The 11,738-nt window shown below is 43.9% G+C and overlaps 1 pseudogene; it reads right to left on the reverse strand.

Moving 5' to 3' along the window:
- Window positions 1-4,542: 4,542 nt before the first annotated feature.
- LOC139367299 (peroxisome biogenesis factor 10-like) lies at window positions 4,543-11,209 on the reverse strand (annotated as a pseudogene).
- Window positions 11,210-11,738: the final 529 nt, after the last annotated feature.

Here is an 11,738-nt window from a genome sequence, read left to right on the forward strand (position 1 = left end):
ATCCTTCCCTGGATCTGTGCCGACATAATCCTGCCTCGCAGTTCTACGTACAATTCCTTCGACCTCATTGCTTGGCTTTTGCTCTGACATGCACTGTCAACTGTGGGACCTTATATAGACAGGGGTGTGCCTTTCCAAATCAGGGGTGTGCCTTGTCCAATCAATTGAATATACCACAGGTGAACTCCAAGTTGTAGAAACATCTCAAGGATGATAAATGGAAACAGGATGCACCTGAGCTCAATTTTGTGTCTCATAGCAAAGGGTCTGAATACTTATGTAAATAAGGTATTTCTGTTTTATATTTTTAATAAACCTGTTTCGCTTTGTCATCATGGGGTAGTGTGTAGAGTGACTTTTTTATTGAATCCATTTTATAATAAGGCTGTAAAGTAACAAAATGTGTAAAAAGTCAAGGTCTGAATACTTTCCAAATCCACTGTATGTCAGTTATGATAAATGAATATTCTCATACAAGCATACATTAAGGATAGTCCCAGATAATAGCCAAAGTTTGTTTCCATGCAATCTGGTCTGCCAGCTGGCACTCTGCGGTAGAGCCTGGGGACGAGGTTAGTTTCCATGTAGCATGGAGTTGAGCAATATGTCCTCAGAAGACATGTCATATTTGTTATTTAGCTCTGCTGTGTGAACATCTGAGAAAACACCAGACAGACATTCTGCCCCGGCAACAACAGCACATTGTCCTCTGTTACATAGGTGGGTGCCTCACATTGGTGGTGGATGGGGTGTCTTACCCTCATACAATGTAAAGTCTAAGGCCTAGTGTGAATCTCAACATAAACACCATGCACTCTTCATAGGGCCAGGAGTTCATCGTGACCATGTGACATGACCAGGAAGAACTCTGGGTCCTAGTTATAGTTATGGCTAGGAGTTTTTCCTGATTAGGTTGCATGGTGTGGAAAACCCTCTGGACCTAGCAATTATTAGTCTGGGTGCCAGTCTGTTTCTGCTCTCTTGCCAACTCCTTATGGAATCGGCATACAATTGAAGGAGTTGGCAAGAGAGCAGAAACAGACAGGCACCCAGGCTGAGTATCATCGCTGACCCGATGGAAACAGTGGGCGAGGGTCAGAGCATCCGTCCTCCTGGCAAGGGTGTCTGTCTGGGCACGTCGGGTCACCACAGCCCACCTCAGGGCAGAGAGGCCGGTCCTCAGGAAGTGTCTCCGGTGCTGGAGTCTGGCCCGTGTGTGTGACCTCCACTGATGGTCCCATGTCCTGAAGCAGCGCAACTGCAGTCTGAATCTGTAGAGTGCCAGCCACCTGCTACAAGTACATTCCAGCCCTCAGGTGCAATTAAGAGGCACAAACATCACAATACCACCCCCCCCCCCCCCCTCCCACACCACCACACAATACCTATACACTTGAGATGTTGCTGTTGAACAGAAGTTCACCCCAAATTTATTTCTACAAAGTTTGGCTGCTTGTTCATTATTTTCCAAAACATTAAATGTCCATGGACATCCTAAAGGAATTGACACCTCTCCTGCACCTCAATGTTTTTTTGTGTGCTTTATTTCACCCAATTATTTTGTGTCAGGTGTCTGAGTGACAGCTTGTGACTTGTTATTTTTGCAGATATTTTACCTAAGGAGTCCCATACCTGTCCTCTATTGTCTCCACAAGACTGGGGATATGAATCTCTACTGCGTCAATAGGCTGCCCAAACAAAAGAAAGGTGTTAGAGTGGCCAGGATCATTTTCTCATGTTACACACACACACACACAGCCTGTTATGACACACACAGCCATATAAATAGATATACACAAGAACACGCTCAGCAAAGGTGCTTAAGTGTGTCAACGTACCATAGGCAAGGACTGATGAACTGCAGACAGATCTCTTTCACCAATAAATTCACCACTGGCGCCTCCTGTCAATGTATGCAATGTGCCTGTGTGTGTTGTAACTAATGGGTCGATCTGACATTGCCTTTCAGGAGTAGTTGACCCAGGAGTTCTTCTGCCATGGCTATGGAGGAGCAGAGAGAGGTCCTCTCTGTTGTCTTGGCTTGGCGCATTCAGAGTGCTTCGCTTCAGGTGAGCTGCCTTCTCTCTGTCCGAGAGGGTAATTTGACCCAAATTCTTAGTGATTCCAAGTCTTTCTTCCCACAAGAGAGAATGTGACACAGCTGGATTACTTGTTGTGACTCTCGGCACCTCAAACAAATCCTCCACCCCTTTTAAAGTAGGGTAAAACCTATGCACAGTGCCCACTGAATCTGACTTAGCTTGACCTGAGAATTCATTGGACCATTTTGTATTATGCTCAGGGTACGCCACCTCTGTGCTGTTTTGTCTACCGCTGAAGCTATACTGAGAGAGGCTTGCAGGTAAAAAGTACATATTACTTGGTAAATCTGAGCCACGCATGGCCGACGCAAAAACATCAGTCTTCTTTTCTGCCTTTCTTTCAGCTTTCCTCCATGGTTTAATGTGTGCCTTCACTGATACACTAGGAGAATGGATGTTTGTTGATTGTTGTCCAGCATTCTTTGCGATTTCGCTTTGAAGATGGAGTTCAGAGAACTCGGTTTCCCTGTTAGCCTTATATAGACTTGTGGAAGACCCATCCTTGCTGGTAGAACACCTTCTGCCCCCTTTGTGACAGTGGATGATGGAGCATGACATTTTTGCATTGCAAGAGATAGAGGGCCTAGGGCCATGAGATTCGTGATCTAAAGGAGATCCAATATTCACAGGAGATAAGGCCAAGTCTCCAGAGGTATTCAGTGCCTGGGGTAGTAGGCCTAGATCCACAAATGATAAGCCGATCTCCAGATCCAACATTGACCTATGCAAGCTCGCAGATCTCCAGGAGGACTCTAGTAGATCCTGGAATGTTGACACGTTTTCATTCTGCTTCGGGCAGGCAGGCTTTACATGTTCCCCCTGACGCCTGTCTAGCATGTCGGGGACTTCAGGGTAGAAAGGAGCATCTCCGGGAAAGGTAGAACCTAGTGAACCGCTGTTGCATTTTTGGACAAAAGAGACACATTCTCTCTCCACTGGCTGTTGACGTCCCCTGCCCCATTTCCCAAGCCAATTGACACAGTTGCCACCATCACCTCGACCCGCAATTGAGCCATAAGGATGACCAGAGGTCAATGAAGCACCCCCTTGTAACCGAATAGGAACAAGGATATCCCCGTCAGTCAAATTGACCTCTGACCCTTTCTCCTCACTTCCCTGATGGGACAACTTCCCAAGCTTGGCACTCCAAGCGGGACCACGTTCTGTTAAATCAGTGTTGCGGCTCAGGTTTCTCGGTCTCAAGACAGGCTCAGATGTGTGCCTGTCCAGCACCTCATCAGAGACACTTAAGTAGGGAGGCCTATCTTCGTTGAGAGTAGAAAGGAGGTCTAGTAACTGGTCCACTTCATTCTCCCCACAGACAGACAGGTTTCTTTGGACCAGGGGCCTCCTGGGCACGTACTTTCTTTGAGACAATCCGTCAGACTGCCTCCCCTGACCTCTCTGGGAATGCCAAGCCATTCTGAAATGTGGAGCGGAACATATAATTCAGACCTAATTGCATGATTTATTAATTTACATACTAGGCAGCCTATCGTTTGGGCCAAACATTTGAATAAAGCATTACATTTAAATACAACATTTGTGTACATAATGTCCATTTGAAAGAAATGATAAAGGTCCAGGTTTCTTACCATAAACTGTCATCTATTCAGCGTTCGTTCACGGTTCTATTGCCTTAAAAGCACAGATTGTCTACTGCTGCCTGGTGAACACATGGCACCCCCCACTAAGCGGATCAGAGGCAGATTATTAAAAACACAGACTACACACTTGTAAATTGGCTGGGATTTCCTATATCAACTGTCTACACATGTCATCTTGCCGCAAAATAGTTACAAATTGACAAAGTGGAAAGTGCATGAACATATCAAAACAAATAGCTAACTGCTGCTAGCTGGCTACCTTGGTTACAGTGTGCAGCTGAGCTTTGATTAACGTTACCTGGCTAACGTTAGCTACCGGTAAATTACCCGTGGTAGAAAGCTCACATTGAACTAAGATACTTATTATTGGTAGGTTTATTTTCCAAACCAGTTCAGAATACAATTTCATGAAGAAACCATTTAAAGCCAATTTGCTGGATTCCACTGACCTGAACCAACTCTTCCGTTCGCAGCCAGTCAGTAGCAGAAGCATTGCAGGCTGGAGCTAAGACGTGACTGATCCACAAAAACAGCCATAGTGTCAACAAGCATTACAGTCACCACTTTATCAATAAAACAAGACACATAAATAATTGCACAGTTGTTTATTACAAAAGTTGCATAGTTGATTTATATTTTATTACGTTTAATTCAGATAAATTAGACTGATACAATCCAAACATGATTCATATGCAAACCATTTCAAAATGAATGATTGCTTAATATAGTACACTGCATTATGCATGCCCATAAAATATATAAAACAAGTATATTAAAGAACGAAAAATATACACAAATGATTTCAGTGTGTATCCCTGATACAGAATGAAAGAGCTTCACAATAATATTCTGAAATATTACAAAAACAATTTGAAACGCTTTATCCATTTTGTTTCACACTGGAGATAACTTGACAGAGTTTTCAGCAATATCTGAATCAAGGTCCCAAAATAAGATTTCTAGGCATTCTCTGAAGTGAGATGCTATTTGGAAGTAACTTGAACAGGGATAGCTAAACTCTAAGAAAGACAAAGGTGTGTTTAACGATTCAACAGTCCAATGTGGCGATCCAGTCATTTAGAAAGTGAAGCCATGTAACAAAATGCACGCTAGTGGTTCTGGAAACGAGTAGTTTCTCAGGTAGACCAGTCGAGGAGGCTGGAACTTCTCACGACACAAAGGGCACTGTCTGTGGAGGGAGAAAACAATAGTGATGCATTGCATTTATAGTTTTTAACTTGGTTTCATAGCACTGACCCTCTGACATACTAGATAGGTGAAATATTTATACCCCTCCAGTCCTGTCAGACATACACAAGTGGTTGCAGGGTAGAGGTCGTTTCTGGACTGTGCTACTTTTATAGTAGTCATAGCCCCTTAAATAACGTACATAGTGTTTCTCCCATATAATAAAATAGAACAGTAGTCATTTAATGCATCTATGGTCTCACCTTGGTGTTACACCACTCTGTGATGCACTCCCAGCAGAACAAGTGGCCACATGGGGTAGAGGTCGAGTGCCTCCTCTCCTCTATTCACAGGATACAGCGAGATGCACAGGGTGAGTTGGGCTCTTCTACAGACTAGAGACCTGGACGGACGGACACACACTCTTATGGGTTAACTGTAACACGTGTATTTGCAAAATTCATATGCATACCTCAATCACAATGAAAAGGATGCATGGGGCAATTGTATCCCTCTTGCATCATTCTAATGTCCTCAAACACTTCTGTAACATCTACTATTCTTCCTGCAGTGTACCTGGAAGGCAGGTTCCTGTGTTGTCTCCACTCCTGTTGGGCTCTCTGTCAGAGTTTATTGAGCTGCAGGGCCACAGTGAGGGCCAGCTGCAGCAGGGAGACCACGCCCAGGAGCCTGTAGCTGCTCCGGATGGCCTTGTCATCCCCCGTCACACACCCAAAGCTAACCGTCCGGGGAAAGAAAGAATGGTGAGAAATAGCATGCCGAAGCATACACTAGTAACATGGGTCATATTCATTAGGCCACACAGTACCAAAACATTTTGCAACAGAAAACAAATGCGCTTGAGGGATTGCCTGAACTTGTAAAAATAAAGAGCTTTTATTTTCCATTGCAAAAATGTTTTCTACGGTGTGCACTACTGAATGGAGAAAAACAGCCCTTTACGGCTTTGCTTCCCTGGCAACTGCTTAGGTCCTGCCCACCATGGGTAAAGAAAAATGAATTTAATTGAAACCTTCAATTTAGTGCTGTGTTAAATGGCTAAAAATATAATATTTTCATATCATGTATTCTATCTACAACAGAGCTGATGTCTGACAAAAGACCTATGAGGAACCATGTCAAATTGACAAAACAAATCACTTTTACCAGTTATTTCAAGCTACGAAGCCAAGGTGGTGAAAAGTTCATTCAATACAACAACTGCATGCAGTACGATGTCCTGTGCCACTGATGGGTTCATGTCTCGTGGGAACATTACCAAATGCGTTTACCAAGAGCTACAACTTCCGTTAAGTGTCATGCTGTAGTTGAGGCAAGGCAAGAATTGGCAGTTATTCAACATAAATCAGAACTATTGTTGAGAAAACGACATCACCACTTTGTGTGCAATTAAAAGACGTTGCCCAACTAGTTGTCGTCGATAACAGATTAGAATAACTGGTTTTCTGGTCAGGATGGACTGCATCACCAAAAGTCATTGAGTGACTCAAGTTGCTTAGCTAGCTAAGGACTTTGAACGTGACAAGCTAGCTATTTTCCAACACAGGCATTCATTTGATAACCCAGCTAAGCTATCTATCTAAGCTATCTATCTAAGCTATCTTGTTTGTCAATCTGTAATGCTAGCTAGATATCCAGTTCCAACCTGCTTTGCTGCCCACACAGCCTGCTAGCAGTGAGCAGCAAGCTAGCTAGATGTATCTAGTACAGAAGAGACATTATTCAAATCAGTTGGAGATTACTAGTGGTGTAGCAAAGGATCTACTATCCAACCATTTGGGATTGTATTTATAGGTTTTAAACCCCAAAATATATCTTCTTAATGTCAAGCAAAACATATTCTGAAGCTTTCTTTACCCTTTGTGGTAGTTGCAAAGGTTAACAATGGGGCTCACATCATTGACACGAATCTCTGTTCCTTCATAGGTTCACAAACAAATACCCACATAGCGGATGCTGGCCGTCTTGTTCCCCAGGTGGTAGAAGGCCCCGCTGATGTAAAACAGGGCCACATGCAACCGGTGGATGATGGAGAGTGCCGGCTGGAGGGCCAACAAGACCAGCATGCACATCCTCCTCTGGGGCTCCGTGAGCTGCCCCACCACCCTCTGGACCCAGCCTCTCATCCAGGCTCCAGGGACTGGCCACTTCTGCTCTCCGGCCTCCCCCTCCCTGGCTTTCCTCCCTTGTCTCCAGCTCATTCTCCAGGCACACCAGCAACTTGTCCAGCAGGTAGGGAAACAGGCTGTGGAGATACACCTGGGCTCCTTGTCTGGCACGGGACGATGCCCCCGCGCAGGGTGGGGTCCACCTGGATGATATTGACATACTCTTCGCCCTACATCTGGTACCCTGGGTGACACATGAAGGGACAGGGAGAATGTGTGGTAAAGACATGCTTGCATATCAGATTTAACACAGTACTACGGGGGTGAAGCTGTTTGTTTACCTACCTGAGAATGTGGTTAAACCACAGTATGCAAGGTCTGACAGGAGTTTGATCTCGTTTCTCCAATGCAGCTGTATGAGTAAAGGGGGAAAAAAAGAGTAGCTACTGTAAGAATAATATAAATACACTACATGACCAAAAGTATATGTGATGTGACAGATGATTTTTGGTACCGTTCTGTGAGCTTGTGTAGCCTATCAATTCGCAGCTGAGCTATTGTTAAGTTTCCAACAGCACTTACAGTTGACCGGGGCAGCTCTAATAGGGCAAACATTTGATGAACTGACTTGTTGGAAAGGTGGCATCCTTTTGACAGTGCCACATTGAAAGCCACTGAGCTCTTCAATAAGGCCATTTTACTGCAAATGTTTGTCTATGGAGATCGCATGGCTGTGTGCCTAATTTTATACACATGCAGCAATGGGTGTGGCTGAAATAGCCGAATCCGCTAATTTGAAGGGGTGTCCACATACTTTTGCATATATAGTGCATCATAAAGCAGGACATGACTGACTAGCATAGCTATGTTCTAAATTGTCATGTAAGGTATCGGTCTATCCTACCTGCCTGCAAATTCGCGTTCCTGTTCCTCAGACAGTGTTCATAAGGTTCGTCCTACTGACTTGCGCGAAGCAATTGTGGCTGGTTTGCAGGGACGAGAGGCATTGCTAGAATCTGGCTGCTAGCTAACTTAGCAAGCACTCAGTTGCTTGAATGACTGTAAATTCACGACAATTGAAAAATAATCAGTCCATTTCTGTAACTGTCAGACTAAGACATCTTCCCAGTTTAGCATAGTTATTCGACTTTCCTATTGCCTATCGAGACAGTTCTGTAAACTAGCTCCACATATAGTACAAAGAGCTACGACTGATGTGTTAGTTATAAAAAAATATTCACAGAAAAACCTTTGACTTGAAGGAAACAAACTCCTGTGGCCACAGCGCCGTGCGGTGCTAGGAGTCCTCGCGTCTACGACTCCTAGCCTGACACAACGTATCCATTTTTATATCCCTAAAAATATTGTTGTGTCATTTCAGCACCGGTGTAACAGTACCGGACTTACTGAACCTCCATACTGCACGTGAACTTGTGAAACGTCATAACAAACAACGATATGAACAGTATAACAGAATAAAATCAACATCGAATTTTTCCCAATTTGCTGGCTTGAGGATTCGAACCAGCGAACTTAATCGCTAGACTACATGCTGGATTCATTAACTAATATATTGTACACATCATTTATTTTGTTATTACTTTTTCGTTTTTGACAGACATGTCCCTTCCCAAACTTTCATAGCTGGGTCACATTTCCTTAACTGTGTTGAGTGTGCTCAATCATCCTGCCGCTTGCCCTACCCTGTAGATAAGTTGTAGAACCAGTTTCTTTGTCCCTTCAATTCAGCTACTTGAACCAAGCTGTAGCTGTTCCGCTAGGTGGTGAACACCTTTTCTGTGCTGCAGAGGGCAGGTACCGTTCTGAGAGAGCCGCTCTCAATAAGAAGAGCTGGTAGTAACCCTTAGACAGTTAGAGTAGCGGAAAAACTTTGATGAGTTTACTTACAGGCAGCTGCAGACAAGGAAGTGTGTCTACAGTTAATGGGCAGCTGCTGATGTTTTTCTCTCCCCCCTAAAGTTGTGGGATACTTGTGACTTCTTACAGATGGAGGCTAGATGGTGCAGGGTGAGCACACTGCTCGTTGGCAGCACAGGATGGGACTGAAGTGCCAGAGTAGACTACAAAGGTAAGTCTGTCAGTATTCCACTGTTGGTTTTATCAGCATGGCAGTCACTGCACTTAATTCACTGGAGAGGTTTCACTTGGCGACTGAACACTAACATTCCACCATGCAACCAGATAAAGGACTAGACTAGAATCTGTCCCACTTTATTGTGGCCTCTTAGCCCACTGCCCCATGCCCATCACAACTGCACAGAATTCCAGCTTGTGCGAATCAAAATCTCTTTATAATTGAATAGAGTACTAGAACATCTGTGAATAGAGTTGTAGTGTTCCTTTGATGAGGTTCGTGTTTGCTGTTGACTGCTGGGTGAGTCATTGATCTCTATTTGCAAAGCACAGGATCCTCAGGAGACCCCAACCCACTGGGCCCACACTGTTTCCACATCATTTCAATTAAATGACATTGAACTAATGTGGAATAGACATTGAATTGACGTCTGTGACCAGTGGGAAACAACCCAATGAGGAAGGAAGCACTGGAGCCGGCAGCACAACACCTGCCAAAGAGATAAAACAGCAGCTTGTTTGGCCCCACACTAGTTTCCATGATTACCTCAGGTGACATCTGGTTAGGATATATCCAGCCACTGAACTAATTGCTTTAACGGACACTGGCATAAGGTCGGAGTACTAGGCACTTAGTAGTCTTTTCTCACAGCAGCTGTGAAAAGAGGCTAGGCACTGTGCTAATTCTGTTTCACGTTTTAAACAGACCACAATCTGTAGCAGTCCGACAGTGATGTTTGTTTTACAATGCAGCAACATCATAAAGTGTCATAGGGTGTCTTGGCCATGCCCAGACATAGTCTCTTCTTAGGCACATCCAGCAGGACTTTTCCCTCTAAGGAAGGCTACATGTGTGAAGCCACATCACTGTGTGTGTGTCTACGTGCGTGTGTGCCTGCTTGCATGCGTGTAGTGTGTGCGTGGTTAAGGCTAGGATAAGGCTGTGGTAACATTGCCATTGTGTTCGTGGAAGATTCATGAATAGGGTAGCAGAACTGTGGGAACAAAAAAAACAAGTAGCAGTTTCTCGAACGACATAATTGTGAAACATATTTCCGTATAGAATGAAAATCATGTTACAACATTGACATGTATTATAGACACTTTGATGATGCCAACGGAATATTAACCAATGCAAAACATATCGCAATGCTTTTATATGTAAGAAGTACATTTCTGACGGACCTTTTCTAGCCTGTGATTACTATATTATTTTTCTCTTGATTGTATTTTGCCACATGCATCCCTTTTGAAGTTTGCATGACCTTTCCAGCTTCAGTACCTTGCACAGTAGGGCCGTCCAAATCGGCCACGGGAAAGTTAATTTGACTCTCGAACACGCCACTAGCAAACAATGTTAACTATGCTGCTCTGACATTGCTCGTCCATATATGTATATATTCTTAATTCCATTCCTAGTTTAGATTTGTGTGTATTGTTGTTAAATAATACTTGTTAGATATTACTGCACTGTTGGAGCTAAAAACACAAGCATTTCGCTACACCCGCAATAACATCTGCTAAACATGTATATGTGACCAATATGATTTGATTTGTGTGTGTGTGTGTGTTGTCCCTCTGCTTAACTTAGCATAACAGACCTGTATCAGTCCATTGTAATAAATAGGCTACTCTCCTTATCGTCCTACAATCACAGCATGACCTACTCCTTCCCTGAAATGAAAACATTTCTAAAATGCTGAAGTAGTCAAATATTGTGTGCAAAAGTATTAGTCTCAAAAGAAAACATGCTATAGAAGGACTCACTCAACAAGGAAAGATGTCTTACCCGTAGCCTATTGTTAAATTGTTTCAATTTCCATCTTGATCTAATCTTGGTGACAGCTCATGACGGTACGAGCAGAAAAAGATTCAAATGAATTTGAATCAATCTCCCCTTTGTCAAAGAGTAGTAGCGCAGTGCGTTTCTTTCTTGCTTGCCACAGGGGGCAGAGATTTGTATTGGTGCATGCTCACCACCCACGGCTGACCCCACCCCACCCTTTCCTAGGCACAGGTACTGGCCCTCCCCTAACAAACCTCGGGCTTTGCCCTCACATGTCCTGTCTGCGTTGACGCACACCAGCATGAATACCCGCTATAGACAAAGCTCATTGAAATGACATAACTCACTTCCGGCTGTTGCAGTGAGTAGTGTGTGCTGCTTCTCAGGTGTGTGTGTGAGGGATTTTACGGAGGTGTGTGGGGATAATAGTTGTAAAGCTGTCCAAGTGGGGGAATTTCCCAGGATGCCACACACTAAAACACACCAACATCAAGGCTAGACTTGGCTGTGTCCTCTGCCTCTTATTTCCTCTCAGAAAGGTAATGTCATATCACCGTTCTTGTTTCTTGCCTGTCTTACTTACAGATAAATCAGTGCTGTTGCTCACCACAAAGGTGTGGCGAGGGCAAGTCTAATTTTACTATCTAGCAGGGATGGACTTCTATTGGTAAAATAATCTTTCCTGTGCAATTCAGGTGTGGGTGTGTTGTGTGCTTAGTCTCTCCCTTGTGGTTTGTACAGCCAGACGCCATTCAAACAAGCCCAGTTTAAGTCAACTATTGGGACTGTACTGTATCATAACCCCAACAGTCTTTAACAACAGTGCTATTTG

This window comes from Oncorhynchus clarkii, chromosome 16 (assembly GCF_045791955.1).
Source record: "Oncorhynchus clarkii lewisi isolate Uvic-CL-2024 chromosome 16, UVic_Ocla_1.0, whole genome shotgun sequence".
NCBI classification, from domain to species: domain Eukaryota; kingdom Metazoa; phylum Chordata; class Actinopteri; order Salmoniformes; family Salmonidae; genus Oncorhynchus; species Oncorhynchus clarkii.